At 29.5% G+C, this 14,185-nt stretch overlaps 1 long non-coding RNA gene across 1 annotated transcript; it reads left to right on the top strand.

Annotated features, from left to right (window-relative positions):
* Positions 1 to 1,575: 1,575 nt before the first annotated feature.
* LOC133804468 (uncharacterized) lies at positions 1,576 to 3,169 on the top strand. The gene is made up of 3 exons (XR_009878499.1): positions 1,576 to 1,744; positions 2,535 to 2,571; positions 3,031 to 3,169. It is a non-coding gene; the product is annotated as an uncharacterized LOC133804468 (long non-coding RNA).
* Positions 3,170 to 14,185: the final 11,016 nt, after the last annotated feature.

Here is a 14,185-nt window from a genome sequence, read left to right as displayed (position 1 = left end):
TTCATACAATTTCAGTTTTTATCCAATTTTGAACGATTCCAACAGCCAAGTAACTCCCAAATCTCTATTTTAATTCCATAAAACACCCAATTAATCATTGGTAACAACCATGGGGGTTGGTGGAATTTGAAATTCAAAGAGTGTCTCTAAACTCTATAAATAGGTGCCTAATGCTCACTTGTAAGACACAACATTTCTATCCATTAGAGCACTTGGCTAGAAACACCTTGAGGCTTGATTATTCCAGAAAGCATTTCCTATAATCTGTGAGAGATCCCTTAGTGCTTGAGTTAGGGGGAAATAAGCTTTTGGACAAATGTTTCAAACCTTATTCAAGTTGGTGATCACCAACACTCTTCACTTTGGTTGTGTGAGTGAGAGTTTATTGTTTTGGTTCTTGTTCTTATTTTCTTCTATTGCTCTTTCTTCTTTTCTTCTTATTCTATTTACTTGTTCTTTTGTTTAAAAGTTGTAATCATTTTATTTCCTTTGTTCAAACACTTCTAGTTTACTTATCTTTTTGTAATAGAGTTGTACTTTCTATTTCTATCATCTTATATCTCATTCTCCTTTTATTTGTATTTTTCAGTTATAGAGTTGTAACACTTTATTTAATCAATCCTTGTCTATTGTAATATTTTGCATAGAGTTGTAATATTTTCTTACCATTTCCATTGAGGCAATACATATTTTCCTAACAATATTTATATTCCAAACTAGCGAAATTAGTATGGTGGGAAGGTTATCACTCCTTTCCTTTTAGGTGGTTCGAAGGTTAAAATCCCTCTAGTCCACCAGTCAATATTTGTAACTCCCATTTTCTTTTTACAAATTATAACAATTATGAAAGATAAGAGAAGATATTTTTTATTCATTTTTGAGTGCATTACAATGCTAACCGAATGTTAGAGCTATTAAGTAAAGTGGAAGAATAACTAATGAATATGCAACTATAACATTCATGGGCATTTCATTAGTATAATACCCATAGAATGATGCTAAATACAAGCAAACAATCACTAAAGTTATGAAAAATAAAGAGAAATTCATGTTTTGATGATGAATTTTATCTAGAAGGTTAAGAGATGAAGAAGTTGTGCAAATAAATGGTTGAAGGAACAAGTATTTATAGGGCAAAAACTAGCCATTTATGACCGTTGGTGAATAGTGTTCATGACCGTTGGGGGTGTAGTTGTTTTCTATTATGGGATTTTAACAATTCTAAGTTGTTGAAGTAACCAACAGGTGGGAATAATTAATTTATGGGTGTTAGAGAAACTTTTTCAGAAAAGTTTGTGAGTCAAAAATGCTAGACTAAGTAATATAAGAAGATTGGGAAATTTTCATTTTTTACTATTCACCGGGTACTATTCATAGTGGGTCCCACAGTGGGGTCCGCAAGGGTCCCACAGTAGGGTCCACATGGGTCCCACAGCGGGGTCCACCCCATGGGTTCCACATGTTGATGCAGTAGTGACACATTGATGACTTAAGCAAATTACTATGCTTGATATTTTGAATATGTTATTATTCCACTATGCTTATTATTTTTAATATTTTATTAGAATAGTATCCCAAGTTTTTCCTATAAATAGCCCTTCCAAAACTCATCTTGAAATCACAAAAACCTCATTTCCTTTCTCTTACTCTACCCAAAAATATTCTTAACATCCTTCTAAAGTTCTAAACCTCGGAGATCTAGGCGAAGTTCTGTCCGTAACGCTAGCCTACGAAAACCTTTTAGGTAAGCTCTTCCCGAGTCTTTCTTTTCAGTTATTTAGTTATTATATATGTATAGATTATTTTACTATGCCGTTATAATACCAAAAGTTATATATAGATTATTTTACTATGCCGTTATAATGCAAAAATTTATATATAGATTAATTTACTATGCCGTTATAATGCCAAAATTTATATATAGATTATTTTACTATGCCGTTATAATGCCAAAATTTATATATAGATTATTTTACTATGACGTTATAATGCCAAAAGTTATATGTAGATTATTTTACTATGCCGTTATAATACCAAAAATTTATATATAGATTATTTTACTATAATGCCAAATTTATATATGGATTATGTTACCATGCCATTATAATGCCAAAATTTATATAGATTACTTTACTATGCCATTAAAATGCTAAAATTTATATATGGATTATTTTACCATGTCGTCATATTTTACAAATGCCAAAATTGAAATATAAACTATTTTTTTATGTATCTTTATAATACTAAACTTATATAGGCTATGGTCACACTTTGGACTATTTGGACTTTTATTATATGACCTTATTCCCTATTATTATGGACTGATACTATGACCTGGACATTTCCGTATGACCATGACCATGACCACGACTTTTAGACCGGGATCTTGCCATGGACAATTATAGTATGACCATATGCCTGGACATAAAATAAACAATAAAATAAGAAGAAGAGAAAAATAGAATAACAACAATTATAAACTAAAATTACATCATGTAGATTTTATGTAAGTTAATAGTTTGTGTTTTTACCAGGAAGCTAACAATTTCGGTTGTTTTATCAAGACGCAAGGTAAGTAGAATCCTCATCTACAATACAAGTCTTTTCTGTGTCTTATGTGCATTTATATGCTTTATATGTTATTCTGGCATGTTGTTATGCATAAGTTATTTTTAAGAATGTTATATTTCTTATGCATAAGCACGCTTAATGTTCACAAACAAGTTATTGAACGCGTTGAAGTAGAGGTGCTGCTTGGGAGACCTACGTCCCAAAAATGTAAGGAGGGAGATGTACGTCCCTATATAATGAATGTTTATGAGGGAGAAATTCCCTATTATCATGTTTATGTTCAGGTGGGAATGTGATTCCCTATGTAATGCCGGCAGCAGCATCCTCTAGGGCCCAAAAGAAAGGAAAGTGAAAGAAAGAAAGAAAATACATAGCATGTTGCACGTTTATTTTAATGCATATGAGGTAGTTATTCTGCTTACTGAGCCTTAGCTCATCAGTTAATGTTTTGTATTGTAGGTAAGAGGCCCCAAATATAAATCGTTGATGAGTATACGTGGAGCCAACATGACTGTACATATGGGGCTGACCTGAAGGGAGTGGAGTTCTGCTATGCTATTTCATAAATAAACAAGAAACTTGGTTTTATTATATTTCATTAAAAGTATTTTGTGAACTTTATCATTTACTTAAAGCTTTAAAAGTATTTCATGAACTTTGTAATTCACATAAAGCTTTTCAATTTATCAGTTGGATACATTTTCATTTCTACGTTAAGGTGTAGTAACGCCACGAAAATGATTTATAAAAGTATTAAGATTTGTATGTAAGATAAAGTTTTTATTTAGTTGTGAGTATTATGTGGTTTGAGGTTATAAACATTATTTATGTATTGTTTAATAAAGTTTTTTGTAAATTCAGAATTTCAGTATTGTCATATTTAGGTTAAAAATTGTTTTTACACTATATATGTATGTTAAGAAAGGAGGTCGTTACAATATTATTGATATCTCTCAAGTATTCCTTACAGGGTGTTTCTTTACAATAAAAAAAACCAACCCCCTGCAATGCCCAGGGTCTCCATATTTATAGGGAGAGGGTATCTAGGTGTTGGTAAAGGGGGTCATCCCGTGACCTTCTTACCCATCATGTCACCTCTGTGACACTTATGATTAATTCCTAAAACCTAACAATGAAGTGTTGTCTAATCAATAGGTAATGGGGATAATGGGCCGCATGGCCCAAACCAGTCGTGGGGTGCTTGAGCACGCACGTTTATGTTGCGTATTCGAGAATTCAGGAATGGAGTAGACACATGATGTCTGATATGCGCATGTTTACATTGCGTGGTTGACTTCACAAATGGTCGGGGGTGCCAGATCTATGCCGCACCTCGAGCTTGATGTAGCGCCAGCTCGTGATATCCATACTGCTAACCCGATGCCTTCGAGTATACTTGCTAACCCTTTGATTAGCTCGGGCTAAAGAGGTGGAGACTCATAACAACAGCTCCGAGTAGACGGTTTCCACGTGGCGGATTGAATTATGCCCTTTTTTAGTTCGCTAATAACTCGTGGATATTTAGAGCGTACAATGCCTATTCTGGATACAACCAGATTGCCATGCATGCTCCTAACCAGGAACATACGAGCTTCATAACAGATAAATGGTTATATTGTTATAATGTCATGCCATTCGGACTCAAAAATGCTGGAGCCACTTACCAGCGGCTCGTGAACATGATGTTCTCCGAGCAAATAGGGAACAACATGGAAGTTTATGTTGACGATATGTTAGTCAAATCTCAACTTAACAATAACCATGTGGATGACCTCGAAGAATGCTTTGCTGTGCTCCGGAAATATAACATGAAACTTAATCCTCAGAAGTGCTCTTTCGGAGTATCTTCAGGAAAATTCCTGGGTTTCATTGTAAATGCTCGAGGAATAGAGGATAATCTGGATAAGATCCAGGCCCTGATCGATATGCCTTCACCTCGAAAACACAAAGATGTCCAGAGTTTGATAGGCAGGATGGCGGTACTAAGTAGGTTTATATCAAAATCTACAGACCGTTGTCTTTCGTTTTTCAACCTGTTGAGGGGAGGCAAGAAATTTGAATGTGAAAGAGAAATGAAGAAGACGATCAGAAGCTTATTTATAGGCCCATGGAGATGTTAAATCAAACTAATCTAGGCCATTGGCCAGATTCCGTATCAGATCTGACGGCCAGGGACAAGTGAGATGATAGTACACAAAAGGAGGGCAGGCAGATAGACATGGGCAGAGTTTCAAGGCACTCAAGTACCTTGAATAAGTAATACTCGACTGACGCGTGTCTATACTCGAGTATGTGATGGAACGGTTCTCGAAGAAAGTAGTTCAAAATTTTCCTTCTCATAAGATTCGAACTAATACTTTTGAGGGGGCAAAATGTTACACCCAGATTTCGACACCTGAGATTGTGACCTCGAAAGCTGGATTCGCCAGGTGTGAGCTCGTGATATCTAAAGTGCATGTTCGTGGTCCAGGTGCCAAACCCTCCAAGCAAGGTGGCAACCTCGAAGATATGTAACCTCGGAGTTCTTTCTAAGCTCGAAAGACGTAGCATCGAAGTATATCCATCAACAAATGTCTTGGATCAAGTAACCCGAGCTTGGTATGGGTATGAGCTCGGAATGTAACAACCTCGGTGGTATTTACCCGCTCCGAGTTGGTCTTGGGGAAAGCTGCATAGCTCATAATTTACCTAAAGACATGGACTGGCATGATAATGATTGCCGACCTCGAACGAGTTAATGGGTCATATAATGAGACGCAGTCCATGCGTCCAAAAGATATTTATTATTGTAACTTCCCTACATTAAAGGGATATTAACTAGTCTGTTATATGCCCCCTGGTCTTCAGGGGACGTTTCCTTGTATATAGGAGTTACCGAATTTAATGTCATTATTCCCATTAATGAACAGGAGTATTTTCCCAAAATATGTGGGAACGAACTCTGAGAACCCTCTATAAATAGGTAGATCATGGACACTTAGGGGGGACGGAATTTTGTTATCTTGAGATAATTTCTGGAGAATTATTCCCTGAAGGATTTCCAGAAAACTCCAAAATCCTAATAAAAAAGACTTGTGGACTAGGCAGAGTTAACTGCTGAACCACGTAAAAAATCCTCATTGTTATACTATACTATTCATCTTTGTCATAGTTTTTATTGTTTACGTGCTCTACATTTTAAGTTGATGAAAAACGGCATCAACAACTGTGTTTTTGATTTAGTTCAATCTCTTGATAATACTCTGATACAGAAATGAATCAAGGGTTAGAGAGATTACAAGAAGGAGTTGTTTCAGTTCCATTGCATATTCGTAAGTTTCTACATCTTTGTGTTTATGTTAACTTACGAATCTAATGTTCATATGTATGTCATGTTATTCTATGTTTCAATTATGTGTTTGGAAAAATAATAGGAAGCATGCATCTAGATTTAAATTCCAAGGTCCTACACTCGGAACCTTTGAGCATTCACCTTGCTCGGTTCCTTGAGGTCCTTGGATCCTTTGAGCATTCATCATGCTTGGTTCCAAGAGGTCCTCGGAACCTTGAGCATGCATTTTGCTTGGTTCCTAGTGGTCCTCGAAACCTTTGACCATTCACCTTGCTCAGTCCCTGGTGGTCCTCAGAACCTTGAGCATTCATCATGCTTGGCTCCTAGAGGTCCTCGGAACCTTTGAGCATTCACCTTTCTCGGTTCCTTAAGGTCCTCATAATCTTTGAGAATTCATCATGCTTGGTTCCAAGAGGTTCTCAGAACCTTTAAGCATTCCTTTGCTTGGTCCCTAGAGGTCCTCGGAACCTTTGAGCATTCATCCTTCTTGGTTCCAAGAGGTCCTCGGAATCTTGAGCATTCATTTTTCTTGGTTCCTAGAGGTCCTCGGAACCTTTGAGCATTTACCTTGCTTGGTTCCTTGAGGTCCTCGAAAACTGGAGCATTCGTTTTGCTTGGTTCCTAGAGGTCCTCGAAACCTGGAGCATTCATATTGCTCGGTTCCTCAAGATCCTCGGAACCTTGAGCATTCACTTTGCTTAGTTCCTAGAGGTCCTCGGAACCTAGAGCATTCATATTGCCCAGTTCCTCGAGATCTTCAAAACCTTGAGCATTCATTTTGTTTGGTTCCTCGAGGTTCTCGGAACCTTGAGCATTCATGTCGTCTATCTCAAATCTTGGAGCCGCTCGCCTAGCTCAGAAGTGGAGCGTCTCAGAAAAGCTCGCCCAATTAGCCTACGAGCAACTCAAATCTTCTTACTATCATTATTAAAGGATCAGCGAAGTCAAGTATTGATACTTCCAAGGCCTAAATATCTGGTCCTTGTGAAAGAGAGAGTTCACACAATAAGTCAGCCTTATGCAAATATGAAGACTGACTTGGAGGGCTATTGTTATACCCATTTTTGGAGTGTCACTACCCATCGACCCGGATCATGCCTAAGGCCCAGTCAGTTGTTACTTTGTGTAATTAATAGGTCAAGCCCAATAACTTAAGTTCACTCAAATGTAATCCTAACTCCTCAATATAAATAAGAGGAGTAGAGACCAAAAAGAATGAGGAAGAAAAAGGGGTGGCTGCTTTTGTAGAGAAAACTCTCCATCTTCAATGCAGCCAAAAAGCTGAAAGCTAAATACAAATGTAATCCATGGTTTGCAATATCAATGACAGTGACTAAATGGATGTAGGTCATCTTTTTGGGGTTGAACTACTATAAAACTCTCTCTCTCTCCATTATTTTTGGACACTAGATACTTTCTCTTACACTTTATTTAGCTCTAAAAAATATTCTCAATATTATTTTTTTGGTGTTAGACGAGTTAACGAAAAAATGAGTCAATGAAAAAACGAGCCAACAAAAAAATGTGTCAATAAATTAGAATGTCAAAATCAAGATTCAAACAACTTAATTATTGCACTCGTGCTTGTTTCAATATTTATACATGTGTGCAATAGACTATTTCAATATTGATTTCGACATCTTAAATTTTCTAAAATTTCCTAAAATTTTATGCGAAGTCACTGTAACTACATTATTTACTGTCATATAAAAAAAAAATACAATTTATAAGTGTATAAAAAATACCAATCACTACCCTATAATTTTCCATATATATATAAATAGTACCCGAAACTATATATACAAAAACACGATAAGAGCGATTTTACATCAAACTGTGTTAAAGTAATGTCCACCGCTACATTATTGATATTTATCTACTTATTAAAATAATTAATTAATATTATGAAAAACAAAGAAACAATAATATTTAATGTATCGAGAAGGAATAACTTAATCTTAATCCACGGATTTTTTCGTTTGAAAAAAGATCATTTTGAAAATGACTTAAAACAACAATAATTACAATAATTAATGCAATGAAAAGGAATAATGAATAACTCAATCTTGGTACTGATTTTTCGTTAGAATATATACACATTTCGAAAAATATTTTTTTATTAAAAAAAAACTGATCAAATTTTAAATTATTTGTAAATAGTAGTTTTCGAATATGCATTTAAAGTGAAAAAAACTTTGAAAGCATATGCTTAGTAAAATTCACTGTTCAAAATTAAAGTTTAGTTTAACATACCCAAAAAAAACTTTTTCTTTATCCTTTTACTAAACTAAAGTATTATTAAAAAAATAAAATTTATTTGGTCCCGTTACATATTATAAATAATTTAAGAGCAAAATTCATAAACGATATATGATACATTATCAAAATATGTACCGAAATCAGTCCAAAAGTAAGATTATATATTTATATATATACTAGATATAACCAATTAGCATTGTTTAGTTTTATTTATAAAATTTATTAATTATTTTATTAAATTTGTAACATTGTCATATAAATTTCAAATAAATAAATAATATTATATATATAAAAATTACATAAACATATTACATGAAAAATTAAACAAAAACATTATTTATAATTTTTAAAAATATATATATAATATGATAATTTTTTTAAACATAATTTTTTTAATAAAAATTATGATTATGTATTATATATTATTATAATGATATTTTATAATATTTAAATTTATATTAATATAAGTATTAAATATATAGTTTTGTATTAAATATTATTGTCATAATAATATTTTATAATGTTTAAATTCATATTAATATAATTAGTAAAAAATTAGAATTATATATTATTTTCATAATAATATTTTATAACATTTAAATTTATATTAATATAATTATTAAATATCTAGTCTTGTATTATATATTATTATAATATTGATATTTTATAACATTTGAATTTGTATTATAATATTTGAATTTATATTAATATAATTCACAAATATTTATTTTTAATTAATTTTAAATATATATTTCGTTAAATATTTAAAATATTATGTTAAAGTTAACAAAAACAAACTGTTAAAATCAAAAATTTCAATTATCTACACATTTTTTATATATAAGAGATATATCTAGGTTGCGAATGTAGTGTTGCTTCGACCGGCAATTGTGTCGTTCAATTAATGGAGTAATTTATAGTAACGTTAAAGTAATTGAGAAATAATATTATATTGATGCTGTTGTATATTATCATATAATGGAATGACATCCGAAATAATATTATATTGAAGTTGTTGTATATTACCATAGAATGGAATGACATTGAGTTTGAGCGATATTATATATCCTATATATATAGGATAATTTTTATATAGGGGTTTCACTTTCAGTTTTATTAGTGGGATTCTTCAGTGTTTTTGACCTGTGAACAGTTTTCGGCACGATTTTTTATGACTGTGTATATTGTAGTTGTTTAGAGCATCCTGCAAATTTTAAGAAAATTCCGAATAATTTATAATACCGAAAAATAGGTTTTGTTTTCCACGCACATAAAAAAAATTAGTTACACGTGCAACAACATGTTTGAACTTAGTTTTCGGTATTATAAACTATTCGAAAATTTTTAAAAATTTGTACGATGCTCTAAATAACAACAATATACATAGTTATAAAAAAAAATCGCACCAAAAATTGTTCACGGGTCAAAAACACTAACAGCTCCATCGATAGTACTTAAAACGAAACTACTATAAAAAAAAATTGTCACATCTATATATATATATATAACTCAATAAAATCTAGGAGATTTGTGAACCATGGATTTTAATTTTTTTTCCCATATATATATATATATATGTAATACTAATTAGTCGTGGCCACACATATCCATAGTAGATATATATGTGGTCCATCCAAATTATGAAGTAAGGGCATACACATACATAATTTTAATAATTAGAGCAAATAATTAATCATCGATCTGATCTAATATGATGATGAGAGCTAATCACCACGAATATTAGATATAATTATTTATAAAAACATTGAATCGAATTGTATGGGGGGGAGGTAACAAGTACTTAGTTTGACCAAATGGGACCATATATAATAATAACATATATTATATTTATGATGAGAAAACATATAGATAGATATATAGATATAGTGGATTATTGGATACCTATTCGTGTCCCTGTAGTAGTAGTGTTTTGTCAACCATAAAATCTTGCTCTATATATCACGCGCAACAACATTGTAATAAAGCATATATATAAAAGATATGGATATGTTATATATATATATATATAAATGTGGCTAAGATTACGGTGTAATCACTTTTTGTTTTTAATGTATCGGTGTCACTATTTTGTATTCCTACTTTATTTTCTACCGTCAATAATTTTTTTGTATATGACAATTTATATTATAGTTATTTAAGATTTTTTGTAAATTTTTAAAAAATTTTAAATAATTTACAATACTAAAAATAAGGTTTAATCAGTTTGTTGCGCATGTACTTTTTTTTATATACATGTGTAAAATTCAACTGTTTGAATCTTATTTTCGGCATTATAAATTATTTGGAATTTCTTAAAAATTTAACTAATGTCTTAAATGACTATAATGTACACATTCTTATAAAAAAATTATCTAACTATAGAAAACACAAAGTGAACGCAGCGAAATCTTACCCAATATATATTATATTATATAAAGATTGATAGATTTGATGAAGAATCTTGTAGTGGATTATGTACGTATAACGTTGAAGTAAAGCTTTTCTCCAAGGAAAGTTTTTGTTAAGGAATTATTATGTGAATTGAACTAGGGTTTTTTTTTATTAATATTATTGGTGGGTGCAAAAGCTATAAAAACTTTTTCACTATATATTTCATGTTATATACGTAGTACTGAGCTTTTACATGCGTAATAATAATAATAATAATAATAATAATAATAATAATAATATTTTCGTTTTATTCCAACACATTAATTAATAAAATTAGACAAATTTCTACGTCGCGCCATATAATTCTTATATTTGGTAATATTTTCTCTTGTACATGGCTTATAATAATATATATTTATATCAATTATGTTTGTTAAAAAAATGACAAACATAAATAACACTAATATATTAGTCATTTTGAATTTTAGATCTTAATATAATGATCATAATAAATCACTTTTGCCATATATATCATTCATTCCAACAAATATTTTAATATAACATTTTCTTTTTATTCTTATAGAACTATTTTATATATATATACTAGGTAAAAGCAACGTATAATGATTGGTTTTAAAGTTGTAAACATTATCTATAATTTTAATAAAAATTAGCTCATTGTTTTTTTTAAATATATATATAATAAAATGAATTATAGTTCTATAGTATATATAAATATTTATATCAATAATCTCTACATATATGACATCTAAACACAACGTTGAAATAAATATATATTTACATGGCTACATGATATATATATAAAATACAATAATATCTAAAAAGAAACTAATAATAGAAATAAAATAAGAATAGAAAAAAATCATAGTAAATGTAGTAGTATATATGCATTAACTATTTTTAATTTATAATATATATATCTCGCAATGTGCTTTGATGAATTTGATGAAGAAAAATAGCTCCAATCACTTGATAAAAAATAAACTATCACACAAATTTATAAGATAAAAAATTATATGTATGTCTTTATTATATTTAAATAAATATGATTTAATTATTTAAATTATCATAAAATATCCTATTTTGATTTATTTATTTATTTATTTTTGCTTAAGTTTATATTTGTTCTAGTTTTTGAATTCAGCAGTGACAACAAAATAATATATATTATATGTTTAATGTAATATTAAGTTTAATTAAATTTTATTTAAGTTATAAAATGCATGGTTTTATTATTTTAAATAATTATCATTATAAAATATCTCAAAAATATATTATTTTAATTTATTTAATTATTTATTTATTTTATTTTATTTAAGTTTAAGTCATGTTTACAATATACAGTTAAATATAAGAATATTCTATTAAAGTTAACGGCAAAAAAAAACCGTTAAAACCAAGAATTTCTGTTATCTACACACTTTTTAAATAGAAGAGATATAAGAATTATTTAATAAGTTACATAATAAAATGGAGAAATCAAATCAAATCAAAGATATTATCTTTTTCACATAATCTTTTGAGAGAATGAAAGAGAGAAAGAACTCATATTCATCAAATTCTTTTGTTGACCCAAAAGAAAGGGAGATAAGAGATGAGATGATTTTTCAAACTTCTTACTATAAATAAATAACAAAATATATAGTTTTTATTGTTACAAAATTGAGAAAAAGCAAGCTTTTTAGTTTGATTGAGGCCTAGCTAGAGATCTAACGAAATCTTAATTACAAGATTTCAGGACAAGCTGATTAAGGAGTTAATTAATTAATTAAATGGTCAATTAGATCCTGATTTGTAGTAAATAAAAAAGGGTCCACATTACTTCATTACTTCCCTTGTTCTTTTCTCAGTCAAAGTAACTCAATATATATAAATATTTATCTATATATATATATATATAAGAAGAACTTTACAAGCATGTGGATGGCACGATCTGATAAATTAAAAAGAAAAGGCAAAACAGAACACGCTTTGCTTTTTCTATATTTGTTTCAAAAAGAATAAACAAAAAAAAAAAAGAGATTAATTTGATGATGAGATGATTTTTCTACATGCCTGCCTACATATAATTTATTTGTGAGATTATTAGATTCTTACTTGCTTGTCTTTGTGTTTGTGTGCACGTCACTCCTATATATATATATTTATATATACATATATACATATACAATAATTGTATTTGTACGTATTGATTAATAACAAAATACTTTTAAATACTTTATTCATAAATAATCATGTCATGTATTTGTGTTAGATTAAGTTTAGCTAGGTTAATATATAATATAATAGGCACGATTATAAAATATTTATGAGATGATTGATTTACATTTTATAAATAATATAACAAATATAATTGATTAAAATTGAATTCAATCTTTTGAATAATGAAATCTTAAACTTATATTTTAAAATTGTTGGTTTTAAAATAAAACCAATCACAATATCATTGATACGATTGATTAGCTATATATAATCTTTTTGTTTTTTGTTTTTAACGTATACATACGAGAGAAAGATAATAAAAAAGATAAATTATTCTTTCTTTTATTATTTAAGAGCTGTCGATAAAGGATGAGACTTGAGCGAGAAAGGAGCTTTGACTACACTATGCTAAAATATTTATTTATATGATATATAGAATCAATTATGTTACAACTAATTAATTTAAATTTATTTAAGGGAATTTACTTATTTGGTATCTTATATTTTTGCAAAGTATCATTTTGGTACTTTCTGTTTTCAATAATGCTCATATGGTACCTTGTATTTTAAAATTATACATATTTGATACCCTAGACTCAAATAGATAAAATTTTGTAAATATGATCAAACTGTCATCAGTTATATGTAATTAAGTAATTAAATTTAAATTTGGAACTTACATAATTGACAACAGTTTGATTAAATTGGTAAAATTTTATTAATTAAATTTGAGTTTAGGGTACCAAATATGTACGATTTTAAAATACAGGGTACTATATGAGCATTATTGAAAACATAGGGTACCAAAATAATATTTTGTAAAAACACAGGATATCAAATGGTTATCTACCCTTTATTTAATATATCAAAGTCAATATTTTATTTATTGGTAAATATTCTAATTAATGGTAAACATTATTCGTCACCCGATTTTGTATATCCCAACTAATTGTGATAACATTTTAATCTGTGACAAAGACTCCAATGAAATGCCTCGCCGTATAAATATAAAGTATCGGTCTCTAAGCTCATTGCTTATTTTCTGTCTTTCAATAACTCCATCTAAATAATTAATGAGAGTTTAAAAACTCATATACTCGTTCTAATTTCTTTTATTTTATATTTTATAGATCTAAAACTTATAAATCGAAATTATCAATCAAAATAATTGAAGGTATATATCCGATATTATTAATTTATATATAAGAATCTGTTTATTCGGAACTCTACAAAATTTTGTATTTTGTATCTCATTCACCTAAGGGGCATGATTCATGCTAAGTGATTGTATTTTGTCTTATTTTTCGTCTAAACGTACAAAATCAGTCGCCATATATATACTTTAGTCGATCATTACCCTCTCACAATATCTTACTTTACTTTTGAAAAACAAAAAAAGATTAAAAATCT

Source organism: Humulus lupulus, chromosome X (assembly GCF_963169125.1).
Source record: "Humulus lupulus chromosome X, drHumLupu1.1, whole genome shotgun sequence".
Lineage (NCBI taxonomy): Eukaryota > Viridiplantae > Streptophyta > Magnoliopsida > Rosales > Cannabaceae > Humulus > Humulus lupulus.
The sequence above is the reverse complement of the archived record's forward strand: the minus strand, read 5'-3'. Positions and strand labels throughout refer to the sequence as shown.